The sequence below is a fragment of the Meriones unguiculatus genome, chromosome 12 (assembly GCF_030254825.1).
Source record: "Meriones unguiculatus strain TT.TT164.6M chromosome 12, Bangor_MerUng_6.1, whole genome shotgun sequence".
In the NCBI taxonomy this organism is placed as follows: domain Eukaryota; kingdom Metazoa; phylum Chordata; class Mammalia; order Rodentia; family Muridae; genus Meriones; species Meriones unguiculatus.
Window position 1 is genome coordinate 26,104,002 of NC_083360.1, and position 22,835 is coordinate 26,126,836.

General features: G+C 46.0%; 1 protein-coding gene across 1 annotated transcript in view; it reads left to right on the plus strand.

Annotated features, from left to right (window-relative positions):
* The first annotated feature begins 19,037 nt into the window (after positions 1-19,037).
* Positions 19,038-22,835, plus strand: part of Slc2a9 (solute carrier family 2 member 9) — a 147,248-nt gene continuing 143,450 nt past the window's right edge. The window contains exon 1 of the mRNA XM_060365398.1: positions 19,038-19,201. The gene's annotated coding sequence lies outside the window, so the exon portion shown is untranslated. The remainder of the gene's footprint in view (positions 19,202-22,835) is intronic.

A 22,835-nucleotide genomic window follows, 5' to 3' on the forward strand; every position in this document is an offset into this window, starting at 1 on the left:
ATTATGGTTTCCAGTCTTACGGGATGAGTTTGTATATCTGTGTGTGTTTTTCTGCAGTGTGTTTCCCATGCTTTTGTGTTTTGTTTTGTTTTTTCATTTATTTTTGCCTTTTTTTTAACTAAATAAAATGAAGGCTCGGAGTTATGTAGGTTGGGAGGAGAAGTGGGAGGGGAAATTGTGATCAGAATATATTGTATAAAAGATGTGTTTTCAATTTAAAAATAATTGCTCAATTAAAAGGAAATCTAGACAAAGGGTGTGGGGACTCCTTGGTTAACACTGTATCTGTTAGATGCTAAGGATGCCCAACTTAGAGGATTGTGACGCCTATGGCCTCAGGGATGCAGCCTGTTTCCACCCAGCACTGGCCTTCTAGAGCTGTCTCCTGTATACCATGCATTTGGCAAGAAGCAGAATACACTCTTGAATTTATGACACTGAGATGGAACCCTGGTGTGTCATGCTGAGCCAGTGTTCTCCCGCTGAGCTACTCCCCCAGCCTTGTTCCCACTATTAAAGGAATCAATACTAGCCGTATTAAATTGCCACTTAAGGGCCGTGTTAGAGCAGAGCTGCTTTTCTTCTTGGACCTCAGACTTGCTATGTAGTTGCGGCTAGCCTTGAGCTCCTGCCCCTCCTGCTTTATCTTCCAAATTCCAGGATTGGCAGCTTTCGATATTTGGTTAAGAACTGAACATGAGACCGTAAAACTGAAGCTTCTGCCAAGCCTCTGTACATGTAACTGACCACCGCACTGACAGTGGAGGTGACCAGACAAGGCATGAAAATACTTCGGGACTTAGTCTTGTATGAATTTTCTCAGCAAGTTACCCAGGACCTGTTAGAGCTGAATGTTCACCAACACCATATAGAAACACATAAACAAGTGTATAATTATTACTCTGGGTGAAAATTAAAGGTTGATCCCAATAGAGCTGAGAGTCTACCCAGTGCCCTACCAGGATTACCTCTTTCTAGAACTTTCCTCCACCTTTTTCTCCATTGTGATTTTGGGGAATACTGGCCAGAGGCAAGGATGCTAGAGCTCCAGATTGTGACTCTGCAGCCACACATGCCCCATTGCAGACAAATCCCCTTCCCAGTTCTCTCCATGTTGACTCGTTTTGTTAATTTTTTTTTTTTTTAATGTCTAGAAGGCTTTGTATTTTTTACAAACACCATAGTCAGTCTCAGGCACTTAGGAGTCTGAGAGCCATATATCCATATGGTATGATTTGAGGGAACAGGAAATCATCTTTAATAGTTCTCTTCAGATGTTGACTTTTTTAAAAATTATATTGACTTAAGGGCAAGGGGTTTTGGAGGTTAATACTAAGATTGGTTGCTGCTATCCACTGGGGCCACACTATAAGACACCTAAATGCATTTGAATCTCAGATGAACGACACTAAGCTTTTAGTACTCGTTTGGAGTAACTACACCATTCAGATGAGACCAGGCAGCTCTGGGTAGCAGGGCCATGGATTATATTTTCAGATCCACTGTTTCTGCTGTCTTGTTACCTGCAATAACCTGACATAGATGGGCTGTAGCTTATCTTCCACAGCTGTTCTTGAAGGTGTGGGTGTTACTCCCCAAGTAACAGACACTGAGGCTGGGAACAGTCTGCTGGGCAATTAATGCTAAATAACTGGACTCCTGCAGAGAATAGCATAGAAACTTGAAAATAGCTCTGCCTGTCAGAATTCTCCAGGCAAGCCCTATAATTTCAAAGCAGAGTTGAGCACAGGGAAGATGATGAGACAACCCACATCATGGATGGGACAGGCTGCCTCAGAAAGCAGTGAGTAGCCTATGAGTGTGCCCGCAAACAGATGCCAGCTCCATGGATTAGGCTGGGGATGACCAAGCAAATGGACCATTTGAAGGGCTGTGGGTAGGAGGAACCCAGGCAGTGGGTGAAGCGCCTGCAGGTACCTTAGAGAAAGCAGTTACTAGTGTGGGGCTTAAAGGTGCAAGGGGAGAGAGCTTGTGGGACCAGGGGGAGTTCTGTGGAACCTTCCACTGGCTAAACCAAACTGACAGGGGCCTCGCTCACAGGGCATCCCAAGTTCCATTAGAGCCCCCCTTGGAAAAGACCCTCAGCTGCACAGCAGGACAGAGTAACCCAGAACCTCTGCTAACAGAGGCAGACAGTCCTAGCCCCTGCTTCAGTGCCACCATCTCTGACTTGTATGGTTCCGTCCCTCAAGGCTGTATCTGTTTTCTGGGAAAGAGGGTAAAGGAGGAAGAAGGGTGGTTAAGTATCAGGGAAAAGATCTTGCTAGAGTAATGCTTGAATCCCTCTAGAGCTCACTAGCCAGAGCTAGATCCCTACAGGGAGTGAGTGCCAAGGCTAGGGACCTGGTGTCTAAACAGAACCAACACAGCAAACATGTAATCAACCAGTGTGGCTACAGACTGAGGTGTGAGCACAACATAAGCCCATGAACATGCTTGTTAACACAGGAGAACCTGTCCTATGTTGACATACAGAGAAGAATAGATAGACTGTGTGTCAGGAGTATTTAGCAGTGTCTAGCAGTATTTAGTAGTGTGAGCGTCCATCATTGCAAAATGAGAACCACAATGGACACACCTCATGGGACCAAGCAGGGTCTACTTGGGACACTCCTAACAGTAAAGCCCTAACTGGGGCCTAACCAACAAGCTTCAGACCTCATTTCATTATTGGACATGTGAAAGATGCCGACAGAAATGGACTAGTGTCTACATTATAGTAGGGTAGATGGAGGACACAGAGTAAGTACCAACTAATGATAGAACAGGGCAAAGAGTGAGCAGGCTAGCGGGAAGAGCCTGAGTGATGTCCAAGGGTGTTCCTGGATCACACGAGGCTGTACACACGAGGCTGTAGGGTGTGTATGACAAAGCCTCCCTTCCAGGTCTCCAGCCCTTTCCAATACAGCAGCTACCTATGTCTCAGGCAGTGGACAGATCTACTAGTCATTAAGATGAAGACAGTTTTTGTTGTTTGCATTAAATACAGCAGCTACCTATGTCTCAGGCAGTGGACAGATCTATACAATCAGATCTATCAATACAGCAGCTACCTATGTCTCAGGCAGTGGACAGATCTACTAGTCATTAAGATGAAGACAGTTTTTGTTGTTTGCATTAAATGACTACAATCATGCATCTTTGGCCTGGAGCAAAGCTATCCTATTGCTTTCTCAGCTCCAGTCCAAATGGTCTGAACGTATCTCCCAGACTACTTAACATATTCTTAATAGGAACCCCGGCCATTTCCTCACTTGGGGCCAATTTTTCTGCTGTTGTGATACAACATCTAAAACCCGTGATCTTCACTTTTGATTGGCAACTTGATTGGATTAAGTGATGCCTAGGGAGTTAATGAGAAACACTTCCCAGTGTATCTGCAAGGGCATTTTCATAGGTCCTAATGAAGGTGGAGAGTTGCCCTGAATGTAAGTGGCACACTCCCATGGGCTAGATCCCCAAATTAAGAAAGATAGGAAACAGGTGAGTGCTGGCATCCTCACTTTCCTGCTTCCCAATTCCACATCATGGAGCCGTGAACACCACCATATTTTACCCACTGGAAAAAGAATGTACCCTATATTTTAAAAAGAGTTTTTAGGTTTTTGTGTTTTATTCCATGTTTTTGCATGCCTGTGTGTATGTGTATGGTGTGTGTGTGTGTGTGTGTGTGGTGCTCAGGGAAGTTAGAAGGCGGCATTGGATCTCCTGAAACAGGAGTTAACGATGATTGTGAACCATCACGTGGGTGCTGAGAACCAAATGCAGGTCCCCACTGCAAGAGCAGCAAATGCTCTTAACCTCTGAGCTCTTAATCTCAGGTGTTTGGTCACAACAAATAGGACAGCAACGGATCTACTTTCTCTACATGATTCTCATCCATTTCAGTGTTTGAATCTTGGCTTTGGCCTTGAGTACATTCCTCTGTTCGCAGCAAGCCATATAGCTCCCGGCTTCCTCTGGACTGCTTCCCGAGAGCAGCTCCCTCAGTCTCCACACTACTGACTATGGCAGGACCATTCCTGTGGTGGCCTCAGACCCGGCTCCTGCCCAATGCTTAGCATCTCCACCCTACCTCACCCCCAGCCTCTGAGCACCAGATGCAAGTAACTCTCCTTGACTTTGAGATTACACCAGAAATGTCTCCCAGCATTACTAAGTGAAGGGATCCTTTTATTTCTAAAAAGCTGTTGGTTCTATCAGTAAGAATAGCATCACAAGCCTAATAGATAAAAAGGATTAAAAGCTGGACTTACTCATTTCATTCACCTAGGGCTAGTGACAAAAAGGGACGAACAGCCAGGGCAGCGGAATGGGGCTGGAAGAGGCAGTCAGAGGGCTGAGCTGTAAAAGTGGTAGAATGCCCCAAAGCTGAAGAGGAGGCAGCCGGACAGTTTGAGAAAATGGCCATTGTAAATGGAATTTTTATTCACCTGTTTTAATTGTCTGGGAGGGTTACTGCCTCTGTCTGCTAACCTAGACCTAGTCCTGGAAGTTTCTAGCCTCTATACAATCTAACCTAAGCCTAGATGTCTCTAACCTCTGAGACTTGCTGCTTAATAATACCTTACTTGTTCTTACTGAGCTCTGGGCTGGCTGGTGCAACCCATGTGTTCAGGCTTCAACTTCTCTCTGTAAAACTCTCCCAGTAAAACTGCCTCTATTTCTCTCATTGTCCCTTAAGTGGCTTATGTTTTCTCTCTTCTCGTATGATTTGGACGTATCCTATTCTGTCAAGTCTTTCTTTGATTCATCACTGTTTCTGCCACTCAATTAGACATCACTTTCAAACATGGGTGCATTGTTGGGGATTAAAGGCATATACCACCACACCTGGACCTAAATTTTTCTTTACCTGAAACTTACTCTATACCAGGCTAGCCTTGAACTCAGATCTGCTTGCTCCTGTCTCCTGGAGTAAAGACCTTTGTATTCCAGCCAAATCACACAGGCCTAGAAGGTCTTTGGATATGATCTCTTGCCAGAAAAGACATGTTCTGAATTAAAATTCCTCTACAGGCCAGGGCAGGAACAAGGGAAAAAGTGGAAGCAGAGGACATAGGGCTGAGGCTGGAGAAGCCTAGGCAGCTGTATAGACAAGAGCAACTTCAAGCCCTGTAGATGGAGCAGTTAGAGAAGACTGCCGAGCCTTTGGGGCAAGCTCCTCAGGTTAAGGGGCTGTAACAGTAGTCACCATCAAAAGCAGAGGAATATTGGTACCCAGGCCTGCTTGGAGGCCACCAAGGGTTAAAAATTGGAATTTTTAGGGCCTAAACAAAGTGGGTAACATTGACACAGTGAGTATCTCAACATCTAAGGGCAACGTGAGCTCTCTAATCCTGGAGGACGCCACCTGCTGCTGCCACCGCTATTCATAAGAAGCCACAAAAGCTGCCAAAGGCCACAGTCTCTTCACGTTCCCCCAGGTCTGTCTGGGGAGAGACAGGATCCCACACAAACTGACTGGTGGCAGAAAAGTAGCAACAGATTGTCATAAAGAAGATTCACACCATGTCAGTAAGGCATCTGCCCTGTTGCTGTGGGGGAAACAAAACAAAACAAAAACAAAAACAAAACACTGTCCAGAAGCAATCTAGACAGGAAAGGGCTTATTTGGCTTATGGGTTGCAATGTGACCAGCCAGGAAATCTGAACAGGAGCTCAAGGCAGGAACCTGGGAGGAGGAACTGGAGCTGAAGCCAGGTGGAACACAGGCTTGCTCCTCATGGCTTGTTCAGCAGGTTTTCTTACAGCACCCAGGTCCACCAGCCCAGGGGTGACACCTTTCCACCCCTGTGCAAATAGAAGCTAGAGTAGGGGAAAGGTAAGTTCCTCTTCACCTCTCCTGTCTTCTCTCTCTCCTCTTCTATCTCCATGTTCATCCTCTTCTTTCTCCCTCCCTTGTCTCAGAGCTAAAACATTCATCTCAGATATCCGAGGTCCTGGTCCTCTAGCCTTGGTACTTCAGAATTTGCACTGGTCACACCACCTGTCCAGGCCACACCTTCAGGCTCAGACTGTTGGCTTTCCTGGTACTCGAGATTTAAAGTGAATGCTGATTCCCTATGACTGAATCTGCAAGGTCTGCAGTTTTTGGAGCCTTCTTCCCTTCTGTGATCACAGAACCTACATCCCTGTCTTAGCCAACGTTCCACTGCTCTAAAGAAATACCGTGACCACAGCAAACGTCTATAAAAGGAAGCATTTAATTGGGGCTGGCTTACAATTTCAGAGGTTTAGTTCATTTTCATCATGGCAGGAAGCATGGCACACAGGCAGACATGATGCTTAAGAAACAGTTGGAGAGTTCTACATCTGGATCTTTAGGCATCAGGAAGAGAGAGCCACTGGATCTGGCTTGAGTTTTTGAAACCCCAAAGCCTCCCCCTGGTGACACACTTCCTCCAACAAGGCCAAACCTTCTAATCCCTCTCAAGCAGTATTACTTCCTGATGATCAAGCAGTTAGATGTTTGAATCTATGGGGGCTATTCTTAGTCAAATAACCACATTCCATACTAGCTGCCCGATGTACAACCTTTATATCCTCTTCCTTATGCTTTTCTGGGGACCCCTGACTTACACAATGTTTAATATAATAATTAGACTCCCATATTTTTGGAGCATGTCAGTTATACTTAATTTACAGAATGTCTTGCCTTTATGATTCACTTTTCAAAAGGCTCCTGTATCTTAGGATGTGATGAAAACAACCTATTTTATTAATGTTGTAATACATAGAAAAATATTGTGGGGGAAAATCCTTATGTCTTAAGTTTTCTAATCTCACCGGCAATCTAATGAAAGCTTGAACTCACAGGACTGCTGAAGTCCAGGTCTCCAAGGCTATTGTTCCAGGGAACCCGGACTTCTGACTGATTTGATATCAAACCTGGTAACAGACAAGAAAGTGAAGTGACTGGCTAGATTCTCTGCCAGTTTTTACACCAAGGAATACTTACATTGAATATGGGAATATTGAAATATTTCTGAGAGGAGAACAAGGCAGCTCTTCTCAACTTTTGGAAAGCCTGGCTTTATGGCTTTATGGATGTGGGCTTTTGGGTTCTTTTCTCAAAAAAAATTTTTTTTTGAAGAATGAGATTCACAGACTATAGAAGACTTTATCACAAATTTATAGGTGGAAGAGAGAGACAAAGAGAACAACTCCTACACTGCAGGAGGGGGTCTTAGGAAACAGGGCTCCATTGCGTTGCTAGCTGCTTTAACAGGGCTTATGGCAGGAATGAGTGAAACATGGACTGAGCTGGTCAATCCTGTTGGCCCAGCCCAAAGGTGTCCAGGTGTCGCCTCTTGGCTTCCGTCACACTCACACCCATACCTCATGCAGAGAGGTGCTCACGTAAGAGATAACAAGAAACCAGATCCCTTCTCCCTGTGTCCCTGGCCTCTAACGAGGACATTCTCAGAGCTCCTGCTCGGAGGCCCTATCTTCTGTTCTCATCAATGTAACCATCTCTGTAACAGACCCAAGAGTCTTCTGGGAAATCAAATCTTTGCTGCTGCCATAAATCCAGAAAAATTTATTGCTGTGTGAATCCCAAATAAAAATGAAACCCTAAGTCCATTAAACACACACACACACACACCAAAACTAACCAAACAAACAAAAAACAAAACTAGGAAATTATTTATTTGCTGTTTGGAATCATATAGAATGTGTCTATACACACACACACACACACACACACACACACGTGTGCGCCAACCTTCTATGGCTAGGAAGGTTGTATCAAATGAATGGGCACAGGCATCCCCGTGGATGTGTCAAAGTCCAATAAAATCTTTGAATTGGTAAAGGCATGCCTTTTATGCAAACATGAGTAAAATTTAGAGCTTTTACTTATTAAATAACAAGGGGGAAACTATGATACTAAAACCAATCAAAAGAACATTTTAGAATTAGGCAGTTATGTAAGTTCAGGAAATGCATGTATTTCGGTCTTCATAACTATCTCTATCCATACTCAGAGCTCTAGCTCTTTGATGTTTTGATGTTTATTTTGAAGTGGCATCTTAATTAAACTCCAGCCCCCAATTAAAAAAATCTACTCACTAATAGGTAATTTCTCCCTCTCTCTTGGACCCATCTTCCTTGAGGATCTGAGGATCTGGCTGCTTTCTGTATCTTTCACACAGAAATCTCACCCTATGCTTCCGGGAACCCTCTAGGGCAGTGCGACCTTGCACCTTTCATTCCTCGGGTACTTGAGCTTAAGCAGTCCAGATAACAGCGGATAACAGAAACACATGCTTTACCTCCTTCTCAACTCCTGCTCCTAATCCTAGTGTCATCCCCTGTGCATCAGGCACCTCACCTGGCTTTGGGGGTACACCCGGCTCTGAGGGCAAGGCAGACATGGTTTTTGGTTTTGCTGCCGTGAGGAGAGTTTAAGAAAGGGGTTCTAGAACAGTAGCGGAGTATGTGCTGTGTTGGAGGGAGCCATGGAAACCCTAAAAATGAAGAGCGGAGATCCAGCCCGGGTTGGGAATAGGAAGGGCCAAACAGCTCAGTTTTTGGGATTCAGTGCAGTCCTGGTTGTACAGAGGCTGCTGTACAACCTGCTCCAGTGCTGCCTTGATGCTGAACTCTCCTCCCCTTCCTGTCTCTGTTTCCGAGATTCCCTGCTTGCATTGCTCTGCAGAGGACAGCAGAGAGCAGCTGTGGGAACCCCGGGGCTCCTGGCAAGCCGCCCTTATGCACCTCAGCCAACAGGTGTCTCCTGGCCTTCTGCTCTCACAGAAACTGGAGGGGTCTAGCTAAAGACCTCCCAAGAAGTCTGAAATGGACAGTGCCCCAGATAAGCATTGGCACTGGGAGCCTGCTGGGGCCCAGCAGGGGGTGTAGCCGCCTTTGATCTCTCCTATATTAAAAGGACAAGCTAGCAGGAATTCTGCTCAGCAATTACCTTGTTTAGGATGAGGAGAGATAGTTGCTTCCCCTAGGGCTCAACTCTTCTGGTGGAATCTCCTTTTACTATTAAATAATGTGCATTATCGCAGCTCAGGGGAATGATGGGATGCCTGACAGCTAGACTTCCATGTCCTTACCCTTTCCAGTTTTTCCTAGTCCCCACTGCATTCTCTCTAGCTCAGTCCAGGGTTTGCTCCCCAAAGGTGTCAAAGCGACTCCCCTTCTGTCGTCTCCCCAGTCCTCTGCTGAGACCTCACAGCACTGCAAGCTCATTTCCTAAGAAGAGTGGGGCTTTTACTCAGGTAGCTCTCAAAGTATATCCCTAACCACTAGACTCTGCAACTCTTTAACCAACAGTGGCTCTCATTGTTTGTCACCGACAGCAACAAGGAACCCCCCCCCCCAGCATTCCACCTTCCCTTTCCTAAGTATACACAAGCAAATAGTTTATAGGCCCCCAAAGGCATGGCTGCTGGTGTTTTCTTTTGTTCTGTGGTTTCACTTTTTACATATTTGTACGTAAGAGGGGACAGCAGAGGTAGACACAAACATGTCGTGAGGTGACATGAGCCTATTTAGTATTACAGATTTCTTATATCATTTAGCATTATTTGCTCAGCTGTTTATGATTTCTGAAGCAGCAACTGGTAGTGATCTTTCCGCCTCGGTCCCCTGAGGGCTGGGATTATAAATATGCTCCAACACGCTCAACACATAACCCCATATTCCAGCCGCCTAAGGTGGGAGCAAATGATCACCCTCCACAGAATTCCTCTTTTGTAGCTTTACTCTGCTTTATCCATTATTTTACAAGCGTGACAATATTTTATGATCCCATCTTTGCAATGTCAGGAATAGGGAAATCCTTCTTATTTCTTTTACAAGATACTTAAAAATGACATTGTATATATTCTTTAAGGTCTCAAAATTATTCGTTAGCTAAAAAAAATTTACTCCTTTGGCCATTTTTGTTGTTGTTTTTAATAGAGTTTGGTCCTTATTTGCTATTTCTATTTTTCACATGAAACATAATTCTACTTGGTGAGATTTCTATAAGTGACACATCTATCCAGAAAAGCATTAGAGTGGAAAAAAACAAAACAAAACAAAACAAAACAAAAAAACAACAAAAAACCACACAACAAAATCAGGGCAACACTTTTAGGAAAGAGAGAAGGGGTGGGGCTAAGAAGGGGGGTGAGGTTATGTTCCAGCACCCTTTGTGAATGGTAAAATATGATCTACTGGTGAAGACATTGTTACAAAAGTTTAACAGCTAAAGCCATAGAGCTTTCACCTCACAGTTACCATGGGCTGGAGCGGACATGGCTCTTCCGACCTGAGTTCTCCTGCAGTCATTGTCAGTCTTCAGTTTCTGGTAGGTGTCAGTTCCCTGACATGAGCTACCTGAGGTGGTTCACCACCCAGCAGCTTGCTTCTTCACAGCCTGAGACTGAGAGTCTCCAGCAAGATGGATGCTCGTCTTACGCAGTGTAAGCACATGGATGCCCCTCTCACACATATTCTGTGTGTTCAAAATCAGGACAGAGATTCTGCCCACACTGTAAGGAAAAGCACCCCACCGGCATGCACTCCAGGCACCTGTCCTGAATGCCTGTTACACACTTGCTCATTCAGTTAGTTTTGTGCTGTGTGTGTGCATGTATTATAATTTAGCCTGGACTAGGTTTCACAATTTTAATATTTTAAACTCTCCAACCAACTTCTAAAATCAATTGGTTGGATCTGAGCCTGTCCAGGCACAGGAAAGCAAATAGCACCTCACTGTCACAAGCAGCCCTGGGATAAAACCTGACATTGACACATGGACCCAGCGGCTGGTTCTGTTCAGAAATGTAAGAAATTGCTATGAGTTTGGAACTTGCAGGGCACTCTAGAGGGTGCACTCAGAATTCACGAATTGTTGAGGAACAACTCCTATGCCTAATCCTGATTTGGAAGATAGTAAGTATTTTAAACTACCACTAATTTGCAGAGAATTGACATTTTACAGTATTTGCCATGTGCCCAGACCAAATGCTGAATCTTCTCTAACCCTGAGCGAAGCCCCATCTCTCTCTCTCTCTCTCTCTCTCTCTCTGTGTGTGTGTGTGTGTGTGTGTGTGTGTGTGTACCTTGCCTGGCGGTAGAACCAAATACTAGAGGCTTGATAATTTGTAAAGAAATCAAGTTTAGTTCACAGCTTGGAAGACTGAAAACTTGAAGTCAGGTGGTCTCATCTCTCTGGCAAGGACCCCACACTGCTTCGTAACAGGGTGAATGAGCTCATGTGGCAGGAGTGCCTGTGAGCAGGGAGCAGGTGCCTGCAGAAGAGAAGAGAGAACAAGCTGCTACGTATCCTCTAACAGCCTGCTCCAGGGAAAGCTAATCCAGCCTCTGAGAGAGACAGTAGTTCTTCTGGAAGGCTCCACCTGCTAAGATGGTTAGCCTTAATGGTCAATTTGTAGACTGAGAAATGCATGAGGTTAGTAAAGTGTTCCTGGGTGTGTCTGTGAAGATATTTCTGGAAATTAACTAAGAAGGGAAAGCAGATCCTATATGTGAGTAGCTCTGTCCCATGGCCTGGGGTCAAGGATGAAATAAAAGGTGAAGAGACCCTCTAAGGCAAGTACTCTGCTGCCAGCGTCTTCACACCCTTTTTTCATGATGCTCCCTCTATCTTACTACAGACCCAGCAACAAGGAACCCCCCACTATGGAGAGAGCCCTCTGAAATCTTGGGTCACAACAGACCCTTGCCCAGAAGTTGCTTACAGCAGGCAAAGTGTGTCTGACAGGCCTCTCGCACTGCTGGGGTACACTGTGATTTCATGCAGAGTTCTCAACATAGATGAACCACAACCAAACCCTTGAGCGACTTGCCCCGGTAAGAAGGAAAGCAGCCAGCAAACACCTTTGGGCATAGGTTGTGGCATTCCTAAACTCCAATCCACCCTGGAAATTTAGGACCTATGGCTTCTTCACAGTCCCATGGACCAGTTCCTTAAATTAACTCTCAGCATCTCTGTGCCTTCTCAGATGTAAACACACATCCGGTTGATTCTGTTCCTCTGGAAAACCCTGAGCAATATGTTGAAGTATTTGCCACATGCCCAGACCAAAGGCTGAATCTTCTCTAACCCCTGAACAAAGCCCTACATACCGTCCATGTGTGTGTGTGTGTGTGTGTGTGTCTGTGTGTGTGTATAAATTGTTGAAGTGGAACTTGTCTTCTTTCAACACAGTTGTAAATGGGGATTGTCCTCTTATGGCACAGTGGTAAATGCAGCACCCACTCCAGGTCCTCTCTTAAAACCAAGGATGTTAGAGCACACACCTCTCAGACTGTGATAGGCGGAACAGATCTTGGCCTGGCTGAAGTGGAGGCATGGAGGGAGAAAGAACCCCAGCATGACTTTGCTTTCCATGGCTGTCGAACTTGATGGAATTCAGAATCACCATGGAAGCACCTCTGGGTGTATCTATGGAGGTGTTTTCAGAAAGGATCCAAAAGGGAAGACCCATTCCCTAGTGTTGGTGCCTGCAAAAATTCAGGGTTGGACTGAGTAAAAGAAGAAATACTGACCTTCATTGTCCTCTGCTTCTTGACCGTGGATGCCATGGGACCAGCTGCCTTAAATCCTAGCTGCCATGGCTTACCCACCAGGATGGACTGAGCCCTCAATCTGTGAGCCCAAATAAATCTTTGTCAAGTATTTGGCCTTAGCACAGAGAACAGTAGCTAATATAGCCTCACATGTGATTCTCTGGGGTGGCGAGACCCACCTGGGCAGTAACAGCCTTGTGTGATTTTCAGAACGCAATACTCAGCGCTGGAAATTTGACCTTAGTTGAATTCATTAGAAGGGTTCAACTATACAACAAATAGCACTCCCCCCTCTTCATCTGCAAATAAGGATGTTAAAGAGCCGAGATGGCATGCAGATCCTCTGAGGACACAAGACCCCCACAGGCATGCCATGTTTTAAATACCGCTATCCTCTGGAAATTGCCTGCTTCCCTCTTGTCATTTTATCTCAGAGGATGTTTCTAGGATGATGCTGAGAAAAAAAAATTGAGAAAGCTGAGCTGCGTTGAGATGAATCCTTTTCTAAACCTCAGGAAAGTATGTGCATACACAGACACAAACACAAGCATCTATACAAATAGGCACATTTATGTGCCTGTGAATACACACATGCACATAAATACACAAACCATACACACACACACACACATACACACACACACACAGGTGCAAGCACTTCATATATATTTAGTATAGTGTTGTCACCACTTAACAACTGGTGGTAGGCAAAAATAGCATCCTGGTTATTCCTAAAGATACCCATACTTGAATCCCAGGAGCCTGTATCCATGTCACCTTACTGCCTTAAGAGGAATTAAGGCTGCGGAGAGAATTCATGCTGCTACTCAGCCAACCTCACAGTGGACATTGTCTGTATGAACTCAATCTAATAACCCTGTTTCGACAGCCATTTTGTGTTTTACCCCATGCATCCTCACAGCAGCCTGAAGATATAGGAGTCATAGGCCACAGTGAGCACAATTTCCTGTCATCTTGCAGTGAACAAACCCTGATGATTCAGAGTCACCACCTCATAGTTCTAGAATGAGAAAGAGACAAGGGAGGGGCTTGTCCTTCATCCTAGCCCAGCAGAGGTGTCAATCAAAGCAAGTGATTTATTATTGCTGATGGCACTAGTGTCATTCAGCTTCAGGGGCAAAATTTAACTGTCGTCTGTGGTCTGAAACTGATGGGAACAAGCATGGTGGCCTGGAACTGTGGCTAGGCAGGTCTGCACCGATTCCAGGACACTTCTGCAAATAGACACCAGCCGGCTCAGATCAACACGAGAGGATCCCATGCCACTTTAGAAGCATCACTGATGAGAGATAAAGGACTAGTTGAAAGCTACTAGAAGCAGCAAGCACACAGCATGTGAGTTTCCTAATGTCCAGGCTCTCCACCATCCTGAAGATGCAGTGCTGAGTGAAGTCGGTCTTTCTCATTCTAGAACGTTCTAACAGACCTGCTTTTACACTCCTTCAGCTCTACATTCTAAGATCTCCATTTCATAAAGTCCTTTGAGGCCTCAGTTTCTCCAAAGTACCTACCCAGTCCCCTGCACCTGGGCTGCCAGATTTCTAGTTTGTACCCAGAAATGTAACTAATAAGTCCTATGTTAATTTTGGTGAGTGGAATGCTACTGTCTGCTGTCCTGGAATGCTGGTCCCTGATGCAGTAGAACCAGGATGTAGACATCCGCTCGTGTTCCAGGGGCTCTTGGGCCTGGAGAGAGCTGGATATGTGAGACCTCATTGATAAGCCACAAATATTAGGGAGATTTTTTTTTTCCAGTGTGGAAAATGAACGGCAGGATACCAAGAATAGAAGCCGTACAAGAGAGCTAGGGTAGGCCTATCACACAGACCTGTAATCATCACTATTCAGGAGGCTGAGGCAGGAGGATCATTATGAGCTCGAGACCAGCCTGGGCCACATAGGAAAATCCTGTCTCAAAACAAGCAAAGGGAGTGGAGAAGGTGGAGGGAGGGCTCTGCCTCAGGCTGTGAAGACAGAGATAAACTGAACTCAGCAGTTAGACACAAAATCCTCCTGTTTCAGGGCCTGAGCAACCAAAGCCCACTCAAGAAAAGGAGGAAGTGAAGACACGGGACAGACATTCCCAAATTCCAGTCCACCTTGGAATGTTTTTGTTTTTCCAAGCTGTCCTTGATCAGGTCTGGGTTCTCCACGGTGCCCTGGCAAGGTGAGCTGAGACCAGGTGAGCCTTCTGCCTGTGACCCAGGGTACAGAGGGAGCTCAGAGCCTGGCCCCTTTCCTTCAAGTGCCCAGAAACATGTCTGAGCTCTGCTGGGCAATGGCCACATCTATAGTGTAAGATTGGGTCACTGATCTCCTTATTTCTCTATGAATACATGAAAGGGAGGCAGGAGACATCTGATTCCTAGGCTCCTGTGTGAATTTCCAGCTATACAAGTATCTTAAACAAATCTGTATGGCTCTTTAATTCTTAGAAGACCAAAACAGACTTTAGAATAAAGTTTAATTTTTTTTAACCAAAAGAAAATGTCCTATAAAAACCTGGCTCCCAGTTTGCTCCTTCTGTTACTCTGTGTTCCTGATTTTGCCACTGACATAGAGGAGCAGATTGCGTTCTTCAGGATACATATACTTCTAGGGGCCCTGAAGAGCAATCACATGGCAGCAAGGACCTCAGCGGACCCACTAAGTTCTCCAGGTTCTCTAGAGTCCCTTCAGCTATCTTCAGCAACAACAGCAGACCTCTGTTTTCTATATGTGAGAAAGTTGGGGGTGGGGAGAGGAAGGGGCAAGAGGGAGCAGAAATATTGGATGTGAAACTCTGGGGGGACTTGTACTAGGAGGGGGAACACATCCTTCATACAGGCCTGCTAGGTAGAACATGAATGCCAGAGCAGAAGCAGAGGGCTCACAAGTGACCATCACCTGCAGGTCCTCCCCAGGGTGAGCCAAGAGCCAGGACACTGTTTCCTACCTGTAGACCTCTGTGCCATTCTTATCACTACTGCAGTGTCCAGGGTGAAGATGCCAATGATTTCAGAATGTTCACAGGCATCGTTGCAGAAAGGTTATTGCAAAGCCCTCCCCCCCCTTGCTGGTGGCCTGTCCTCCCTCTGCCCTTAGGTCCTGCACTCATTATGATCTTGTCTAACTTCATAAGTTACTGTTTTGGAAACATGAGGTACAAGTACCGGAGTTGACGGCAGTGGCCAGTGCCGTCCAGATCTGAGTATGGCACAAGAAAATGCCTGGTAATGGCATGGCCATGCTTGTCCTTCTTGGCTGTGGAGGCTTTTATGGAACACTAGGGAGCCAGCCACTGGGATAGCTGTGCGGTTACAGCTATGAATGGGACAGGTGCATAGCTCTCACTGGAACAGAGCTCAAGTGGTCCTGAGAAAGGCAGTTGGCCCCAAGTCTACAAGACAAAGGGTGCGGACAGGTTGACAAGAGAATACAAGCCACACAGACTGTCTTCCAGATGTGATAGGAAGCTACTGAGCTACAAATGGACAGAAGGATAAGATTTAGCTAGGGAGAGAACAGGGCTGAGATGCTCTCTGGGTCTAAACTCAGTGAATTCCTAAGGCACAGTAGGCTAAAAAGAAAGCAGATAGAATCAGGAACTAGTAGGGGTCCTAACTAACAGGAAGCCAATAAGACCAGTTGCTGAGGCTTTGAGTCAGACACAGGGTTTGAGATGGAGAGAAATTTTGGGCAGAACCCCAAGAGCCTGCCTAGGGTCAACCTAGTGGTGATGCCTGCTCCTGGAGCTCTATGCCTTAGAAGACCGGTTGGGACAAGTTTTGTCCTAGTAAGTGTTGTTACAGTTCTGGGGTCATTCAGAGATTCACCATGACCATAAAAAATTTTTTAATTGAGGATTTTATTTAGGTACTAGCATCCAATGCGGGCCCAGGGCTTTATCTGAGAGTGTTTCCAAGATGCAGCCCTAGCCATATCAGCCCAGAGCTTAAAGACAAAACCCACAAGATTACATGTATTCTGCTTATGTGTAGGGAGGGTGTCTTAGTTAGGGCTTCTATTGCTGTGAAGAGATACCATGACCATGGCAACTCTTATAAAGGAAAGCATTTAACTGGGGCTACCTTACAATTCAGAAGGTTTTTTGTTTTGTTGCTATTTTTTGTTGTTTAAGACAAGGTTTCTCTGTGTAGCCTTGGCTGTCCCAAAACTTTCTGTAGACCAGACAAGCCTGGAACTCACAGAGATCCACCTGCCTCTGCCTCCTGAGTGCTGGAATTAAAGGCATGTGCACCACCACACCTATCCCAATTCAGAGTCTTTTTATTCCACTGTCACCATGGCAGGAAGCACAGCGGCATGTAGGCAGACATGGTGCTGGAGAAGGAGCCAGGAGTTCTTCATCTGTATCAGCAGGGATCAGGAAGAAAGAGTGACACTGGACCTGGCTTGAGCATTTGAAACCTCAAAGCCCACCCTCAGTGACATACTTCCTCCAACAAGGCCACACCTACTCCAACAAGGCCACACCTTCTATGGACCTATGGGGGCCATTTTCATTCAAACCACCACACAGGGTCTTATTTTAACATATATATCTTGCAGTTGTCCTAGTCATCTTTTTATGAAGAGTAAGCATGCTTGATTACAAAAGCAGAAATAGCAAAATTTAAAAATCAGTCAATTTAAGAATAGTCTTCAATGTCTGGGAGAAAAGGGAAGTGGGCTAACAGGGTCCAGCTTGTACAAGTGAGAAGTTTACATGCTAGAATATATATATAATGTGTGTGTGTGTGTGTGTGTGTATCATAGCAATTATGATTATGTATGATATATATCACAGCAATTAAAACCTTAAATGTAATGTTAACCATCACAAATGTAAACAGTTTTGATCTCTTTGTGATTGGCTTATAGAGAAATCCACTGGCCAATCAGGAGCTGTGTTATTCACAACCAAGTTTGAGGAGGGAGACACTACCTGAGACAGTAGCTAAGGTTAGGGCTGCTGCTTTCCAGAGGCATCTGCTGTGACACACACTATTTGCAGGATCAGAGTGGCGAGCCAGTTGGAATGTGAGAGAGAGACTGCCCTTCCTGGAGGTGTCCACACTCAGAGGGTCACCTGACCTGGCTCCTGTCTCAACCTGGGGTGCAGAGGCGTTTCTCACTCACAGAGAAAGCTGCTGGGAGTTCCAGGGATTTTGTTGACTTTCCTACTCTGGTTAGCTCTCATACTGCAGATCAGAGGTCAAGATGAGGTTCCTGCAATGTCCTTCTTAAATGCGTTTAGATTCCAGGGAAATGAGCAATGTGTGCTTATGGCTACAGCACACTACCATGAGATTCACCAGGGCCAGGTTCCTGTCTGTCATGTCCCATCCATACTGCCCTACCCCCTCCGTATGGTCTGTGGGACAGGGCCAGGAGTCAGTGATACCTGGGGTCCTGGATAGAAGCATCAACCCAGACCCTGGGCTCTTTTGCAGTGTCTGTCCTTCCTCAGTGTGCTTCTGTAACTCAGTATCCACTGGGTCTTCTGGGGTACCAAACAAGGGAGCCTCCATGGCATCCCTTGGCTCTTCTACCTTGAGGGGACCTGTCACAACTAGTCACTAGTTGGTCTGAGACGTGGAGGCTCTGTGGAGAAGGGAGACACTGTGAGGAGTTACCAGCCACGTTCATCAAAGCTGAGGCAGGGGCAGGAGAAAGGTGCTTGGAATATTAGTATCGATAATGTAATAGAATGGAGAGATCCCAGTAGCGCTCAGCATACTGCTGGGAGCCTGAGGCAGGCTGGACAGTGAGAGCAGGAAAGTGAGGGAAGTTTGACAAGTGCTTTGTGGGGGAGGTTGGCGACAGGCTGCATGGTTGCAAAAAATTCAAGGCACTACCACTACAAGGTTCCAAGTCCCATCCAGGATTTCGACAGGAAAGCAGGGCCAGCATGGGAAACAGACAAAGAACTTGGTTGTAGGGGCTAGAGAGACAGCTCCATGGATGAGAGAGCTTGCTGCTCTTCCACTCCTGGGGTTCAGTTCCCAGCACCCAAATCCAGTGGTTTACTCCACCTGGAGCTGCAACCTGAGTGATCCAACACCCCTTTGTGGCCTCCGCATGCACACACATTCACGCACACAGCTACACCCCACACGTGTCCACACATGCAAAAAAGCATACACAGACACATTCCCATACACATAAAAATAAAAAGAGAAAAAAGAATCACAGCCCATCAACTAGCGTATTTACATCAACTCTTCAGATCTCTGCAAGGGATCTGGTCCTCAGGCTTTGGCATGCCCCAGGCTGTCTGTGTGCCCCAGGCTGCTTGGACAAGCAGTTCTTATCCAATTCTGTCTTTCTCCTTCCTGATTGGCCCCTGTTGCAACCAACCAAGAGGAAAGCCTCAGTTTCCGTGTTGGGAACAGTGAGTCAGGTTTCCAGTTCTAATGAAAGAACAGTAGGGTTTTCTCCAGGAACCAGGGTAAGCCCACTGAGTGTTACCTGGCACGGTAGAGGGGACTGCCAGCAATCAGGCAGGACAGCTGCCTGGACATCTGAGATTGACGACCCTGGAGAGAGAGGGGGCTAGCAGTGCTGTGACTCTCCAGCTCAGAGAAAAGCAGTGTGTGACTGGAATCCTGCTGCCATGAGACGGAAGTGCTGCCGGGTAAGCCGTGTTTGGAGTGGGGCTCAGGCCCTGTTCCACTCACATCTTTAAAGTAGGACAACCTGACACCAGTTTCACTACCAGAAGGGAGATGCTAAACTGCAGTTGGCCTGTGACCGGGCCAGCAGCCTCCTGACTTGTCATGTTGTGCTTGAAACCTGTTGGTTCTTGACTTGTGTCATGCCATTGACCCCGGCTTCTGGTTTCAGAGCTCATAGTCTGCCTCTTTAGATTCTTTTAACAGAAGACTTTTGAGATGGTCAGAATGTCATCTGGAGCCTGCTGGTGGGTCCCAGCCCTGTATAAGGTCATGTGACTGAATGGGGAGGGGAAACACAAAAATATTGGCAACAGTAAAGGGATTTGAACACACAATGACCAAAAAAAAAAAAAAAAAAAAAAATAAGTCAACATGTAACAATTAAAATAATTAAAATGTTTAATTAAAAAATAATTAAACATGCAATGGATCTGAGTTGCTTCTGGCAGTGAGTTCACCCATGCAGTATGACCACTGCAGCGTTCTTTGTTTTTGCTTTTTTTTTTTTTTTTTGAGACAGGGTTTCTCTGTGTAGCTTTGACTGTTGACTGTCCTGGACTCTATTAGTAGACCAGGCTGGCCTTGAACTCACATTGATTTGCCTGCCTCTGCCTCCCAGGTGCTGGGATTAAAGGTATGTAACACCACTCAGCCACCACTTCGGCGCTGAATCTGAACACACAACATGCACACTTTGCTCTGGACACGCTCTCACACATTGCTAGCTCTGCCAGAAACCCCACAGGCTCAGGTTTGGGACTACTCTGTGCTGTGACTCACATGTTGTTTTTTTTTTTTTCCTAACTGTGTGAACCAAGTTTTCTGCTCTTGTAGAGACATAGTGGCGTTAATTATGGAAACAGGTCTTTTAATATTTTCAAACTATCATTCCTCAGCATGTAAGTATCAAGTTAGTGACTGCTTAGATTGTATTGTGGTAGGGTTTTTTTTTTTTTTAGGTTTTATTTTTAGTTATGTGTATGTGTGTGTGCGCATGTCAATGCTGTGCTCATGTAAGCCAGAGGAGCCCCCTGGAGCTGGAGTTACAGGCAGTTGTGAGCTGCCTGCTGTGGGCGCTGGAACTGAACTCAGGTCTTCTGCAGGAGAATCGGGTGCTCTTAACCACCAGTCCATCTCTCCAAGCTTAGGACAGAATTTCTAACAATTTCTAAACGGCCCTAAACATGCTCCTACCATTTTGTGGTATGTATTTATGTGAAGTAGTGTTCTCAGCATTGACAATGCTAAAATCAAAATACCCGTCAGGCCAGAAGCACCTCGAAGATGTTGTATCCTGCAGAATCAAACCTTGAGCCAAGACCTAACTTTTTTGTGTGAAATAAACAAGTACGTCCATTTCATTAGTCTCCAGCTTTGCTTCCATGACCAATAAATAACAAAGTTAAATGTACACCTGAGGTTAAAAGATTTCTTTAGGATTTTATCAGCAAATGTTTGATTTTGTATGCCTATTTTATATACCTTTATATACCCTCGGCCATATGAAAATTTCTTGGTGAAAAGTGGGTGAAAAGTGAGTGGGTGTCTAAGAGGCCCCAGCACACTTTAGTTTTGTTTTTGTTTTTTGTTTGTTTGTTTTCAAGACAGGGTTTCTCTTTGTAACAGTCCTGGCTGTCCTGGAACTTGCACTGCAGACCAGGCTGGCCTCAGACTCACAGAGATCCACCAGTCTCTGCCTCCCGAGTGCTGGGACTAAAGGCGTGCAGCACCACACCTGGCTCACACTTAAGGCTTAATACCCAGCTGGGTGACTACAGGCAAATCATTTGACGTCTGTCTGTCTGTGCATGTGTTCCCTGAGAACCTGAGTCACTGAAGCCTAGCAGACAGTACTTGTGTAGGCAGTGACGGAGGCCAGCCTCCTCCCTGGGGAGGAGAGCATGAGTGCCCTGGGGAGCAGGCTGCACCATTGTGCAGCTGAGGGAAGCTTGTGTTCCAAGCCTCTGCCTGGGGTCGCCTGATGATTAGTTCTGATGAGTAAGTCAGTCACAGTGAGATCCCGATCTTATCTGTCCTAGAACACTGAAGCCACTGCTATTTGTTCACTCAGTTCCTGCTGCCTGAGAGCCTGGCACAGAACCGGAATGAACCAGCCAGGACCTCCCACAGACTGCATGGGAAAATTTAGACTGTAGATTCTAACTGGCCAGAGGAGGCACACAGATGAAGGAAGCCTTTGTAGGGGACCCATATGCAGAGGGAGCAACAGGAAGAAAACTGAGGTGTGGGAAGCACAGATCTTTTTTGATGCCTGTAGCCAGCGGTAATGGCAGAACATATACCAGAGACAGCTACACACTGACAGGCCCGCTTAAATGCTTATGCTTCCTCCCTCCCTCCCTTTCTAAAGTTGCCAGTTGCCTATGCCAAAAACTGTGGCATAGACATACCACTAACACCATCATCCCTTGGTTTCCAAGATGCCCCGTGGGTACCAAACTGGATGCTCACACCCCATAGATAAAACGCTTTGGTATTGGATATCACCTATGCTAACTGTCCTGAATCTTTGGGAGCAAATGCCACAGGAGTGCTGGCCCATTCATGACTCCTACAGATACAGTTTTTGGTATTCGATTGGTTGACTCCAATTGCCGAACCTTTGCAGATGAAGCGCCAACTGTGGTGGGCTCTGGATAGTAGTCGTGAAACTATTTAGGGGCCAGCTCAGGAAGTGGGGCTTACGCCCATGATACAGGTGCTGCAGCTGGGCTTCAGACAGGTTCAGTGGCTGCTCAGGCTTGAGAGGGAAGCTGGGACACCCACGGGCTGGCCAGGCTGAGTGCTAAGCACCTGGCGTGTCCTGGGAAGGTGGGAGTGTCTCTGAGCTGAGACTGTCAAAAGGCTTGGCTCAGGGCCAAGACCATCAGGAGGGAGGCACGGCATGGGTGTGATTTCTGTCCAGTCAGCGCCCCAAGGGTGCAAAGACCAGGAAATTCCGTGACAGGCAGAGGGAGTAGGGCCTGTTGACAGGGACACAGCTTAGCACATCAGCACCAAGGGCTCTGACCTCTGAAACCTATACCAGGCATGCCCTGCAGGGAGTCGACTAGGATGACAGACAGCACCCTGGGCTGGCCCTCTCTTGGTGCGTGACTTTGGGCTAGTACCTTTACCTCTTTGAGCCTTGATACTCTCTCCTATGAGCAAGAATGGCACTTTGCTGAATGAGCAAATGAGCAGATGAGTATAGCCAGGGAACTTGAGAGTTAAAGCAGGGAGTAGCAGGAGTTGGACTGCCTACCAGGAAGAGTTGTGCCCTTAAGCATGGAAAGGAACTGTCTCATAAATACCTCTTTTTTGAGGTATTTAAAAAATTATTATGATGATGATGATGATGGTGATGATGATGATGATGATGATGATGATGATGATGTATATGTATGTGTATGTGTGCACACTATGGAGGTCAGAGGATAACTTTGTGGAATCAGTTCTCTCCTTTCACTTTTATTTGGGTTCCAAGAATTGAACTCAGGTCATAAGACTTTCACTGCAAGCCCTTTACTTGCTGAAACATCTTACCAGCCCCTCATGACCTACGTTGAGTACCAGACACCCTGAGGAAGCCAG